At 40.4% G+C, this 3,594-nt stretch overlaps 1 long non-coding RNA gene across 1 annotated transcript; it reads right to left on the bottom strand.

Moving 5' to 3' along the window:
* Nucleotides 1–183: 183 nt before the first annotated feature.
* On the bottom strand, nucleotides 184–1,706 carry LOC139025600 (uncharacterized). The gene is made up of 2 exons (XR_011477198.1): nucleotides 1,543–1,706; nucleotides 184–1,403 (listed from the first exon to the last, which is right to left on the bottom strand). It is a non-coding gene; the product is annotated as an uncharacterized lncRNA (long non-coding RNA).
* Nucleotides 1,707–3,594: the final 1,888 nt, after the last annotated feature.

Below are 3,594 nucleotides of genomic sequence, written 5' to 3'. Positions count from 1 at the left end.
ATAGGCCGACCAAAGGGAGCTTTACTATTCTTGGGTAGTGGAATGTCTTTAGCTTCCCTCCAGGCCTGAGGGCATAGTAGGCTTAAATTAAAGACAAGGCAAATAGGAGTGGCAATATCGGCCGCTATTATCCTCAATTTTCCATCCACGTTGTCAGACACCGGTGACATGTCATTGTTGATATTTTTGCCCAAAATTTCATTGAAGATGCTCCAAAGATTTTTACTATCATTCTTCATGTCATTTATCTTTGTTTCATAGTGTAGTTTCTTCTTCTTTTTATTTAGTCACATGATTTCTCAATTTGCAATACGTTTGCCAATCAGTTATACAGCCAGACCTATATGCCATCTCTTTTGCCTCCCTCTTCATCATACCATTTTTTGATTCCTCATCAATCCACGTGGATTTAACAGTTTTTGCAGTCATTTTATTAATGGGTGCATGCTTATTAGTAACTGGGATAAGCATTTTCAAATGTGTCAAGGGCAGCGTCTGGTTGCTCATCATTACACACCAAGGACCAACAAATATTATTTACATCAACAACATAGGAATCACTACAAAACATATTGTATGACCTCTTATACACAATATTAGGCCCAGCCTTTGGAACTATGGTTTTCCTAGACATGGCTACTATATTGTGATCACTACATCTGATGGATCTGGATACTGCTTTAAAACAAATTTCTGCAGCATTAGTAAAGATATGATCAAAATATGTTGATGATTTCATTCCTCTACTGTTTGTAACTACCTTGGTAGGTTGATTGATAACCTGAACATGGTTGACGGCACTGGTTACAGTTTGAAGCTTTCGCTTGAGTGGGCAGCCTGATCACAGCTTTCCTCCAGTATTAGTTAATTAATTACCAGTGTCTTGAGTTTAGTTTGTCTGTTCAACAGTCTTGTAAAGATAGGGGGGGTTGACTGGGACAGACAATGTAACATCCATAATGTTTTATGGAAGTTTTTGTAAAACAAGCACCTTATATTGGATCATCTTTTAACTTTCTAAAGCTAACTTTCATCAAGGTTTTATATGGTCTATTGGTTTTTCTCTTTTCATTGGCAGAATCCTTTTTCAGTGTTATGATATTCATAACATCCATATCCACCAGTCTATCTTCCTGTCAACTAACAGAACCCTGCTGGTTGTCCTGGTAACAGATACCAGTGGGCAGATCTATTGTATTTGTTCAAACTAAACTACAGCACTTACTTTGATGAGRCAAATCTGATCCRTTCTTCTCTTCTCCTCCTCTCACAGTTCCACTCAGCCCCGTTGTTTTCCTGCAGTCCACCAGCAGCACAGACAACCTCTTCATACCCAGCAGTAAGGRGCTACCGGGAGAGGCACGACACGGGGACTCCGGGAGGGAGGAAGGGCTAGCGTTGTCCTTGTTGTCCTGGTAACCATAAAGAGGGGACACAGACACATAACATTATGGATGCTGATGTCACTGTTGTCATAAAGTGCTTTACAGAAACCCAGCCCCAGATAGAGCAAGCTGTATGCTAGACCAGACCAAGCTGTACCATCTGGTGTTCTGTTCTGGAGAGACTCTTCTCTGACTCGTCAGCATCAGGATGTTGTTGAGGCTCCCCAGAGGATCCACCATAGTCATGTCTCTCTCCTGCTTGAATGACAACATCAAACAGACAGTCAACTTATAACCGTCTATTACAATCATAGGGTCTTACAAGAGACCAAAAAAAATGGCCACTTTCATCATGATTTTTTAAATATATTGTTTGTGATGCACAGACGTAGATGCTTAATATGAATATCAAATCAAATCAAATGTATTTATATAGACCTTCGTACATCAGCTGACATCTTCAAAGTGCTGTACAGAAACCCAGCCTAAAAACCCAAACAGCAAGCAATGCAGGTGTAGAAGCACGGATGATGAATAAATACTTCCATGAATAGGTAGTGTGTTAAAACACATTTGCTCTGTTCATTTTTCACATTCGTTTATATCTAGATGTGACCATACTATTCCCTTAAAGCCACGCTCTAAAAGATACAAATCATCCTGTAAACAATAGAGCAAATACGGTGAAGCATTGTGGTGGCAGCATCATGCTGTGGGGTTGTTTTTCAGCGGCAGAGACTGGGAGACTAGTCATGATCGAGGGAAAGATGAACAGAGCAAATGTACTCTTATTTTGAATCCCAGCCGCCGTAGGAGGCCTTTCGCCTTTTGGTAGGCCGTCATTGTAAATAAGAATTTGTTCTTAACTGACTTGTCTAGTTAAATAAAGGTTAAATAAATAAAATAACAACAACAACCCTAAGCACACAGACAAGACAACGCAGAAGTGGCTTCGGGACAAGTCTCTGAATGTTCTTTGAGTGGCCCAGCCAGAGCCTGGACTTGATCCCGATTGAACGTCTCTGGAGAGACCTGAAAATAGCTGTGCAGCGACGCTCCCCATCCAACCTGACAGAGCTTGAGAGGATCTGCAGAGAAGAATGTGAGAAAAATACAGGTGTACCCAAGAATACTCGAGCCTGTAATTGCTGCCAAAGGTTCTTCAACAAAGTACTGAGTAAAGGGTCTGAATACTTATGTAAATGTTATATTTCAGTTTTTAATTATAAAATACATTTGCAAAAATTTCTAAAACCCTGTCTTTGCTTTGTCATTAAGGGGAGTTGTGTGTAGATTGATGAGGAAAACATCCCAATTTAATACATTTTAGAATAAGGCTTAACATAACAAAATGTGGAAAAAGTCAAGAGGTCTGAATACCTCCCGAATGCAATGTAAGTGATTGTGTATGTAGACCAGAATATCAGGAACAGGCTGGATGTGAGAAGGAGGGTGGCATCTCATTGCCATTCAGCATTCAGGAAGTAAACTGAAAATGCCAATTCTCTTCTATGATTTTCAATGAGGAATATGTGGAATTGGAATTTGGTTTACTTCCTGAATTGACTGGATTTGAAATGGAATTGACTCCGATCCTGGTTTTATTACAAAGCTGTCAACGTCATCATTTAGTCAATCGATGTTATAATGCATAACGCTCACAGATGTGCTTGTTCTCAATCAGACTACATTTTCTAATTGAATAACAGAATAGAAGAAAAACATTGTATTATGCACTTGAATAAACTTTCGACGTGGACAATCTGGTTGATTTCTCTGGTTGATTCTCTGCTCAACAACACTGACTGTGAATCAATCTGGTTGATTCTCTGCTCAACAAACATGACTGTGAATCAATCTGGTTGATTCTCTGCTCAACAACACTGACGGTGTCAAACTTTGCAGATGTGTCCAGGCTGTCACTTCTGTCATCAGCTACTAACACCAGTGCTGCACCTTTGTCCTTGAGAGACTGGATGACGGCTTCCTGCTCCCTCTTCCATAGTGACAACACTGATGGCTCAACATGAGTTTCTGAGAGACTGGTGATGACGGCTTCCTGCTCCCTCTTCCATAGTGACAACACTGATGGCTCAACATGGGTTTCTGAGAGACTGGATGACGTCTTCCTGCTCCCTCTTCCAAGTGGGAACACTGATGGCTCAACATGGGTTTTCTTATCTCTCTCTTTTTCTTTCTTTTTTTCTGG

This window comes from Salvelinus sp. IW2-2015, unplaced genomic scaffold (genome assembly GCF_002910315.2).
Source record: "Salvelinus sp. IW2-2015 unplaced genomic scaffold, ASM291031v2 Un_scaffold2920, whole genome shotgun sequence".
NCBI classification, from domain to species: Eukaryota; Metazoa; Chordata; class Actinopteri; order Salmoniformes; family Salmonidae; genus Salvelinus; species Salvelinus sp. IW2-2015.
This window is presented reverse-complemented; position numbering and strand designations above follow the sequence as displayed.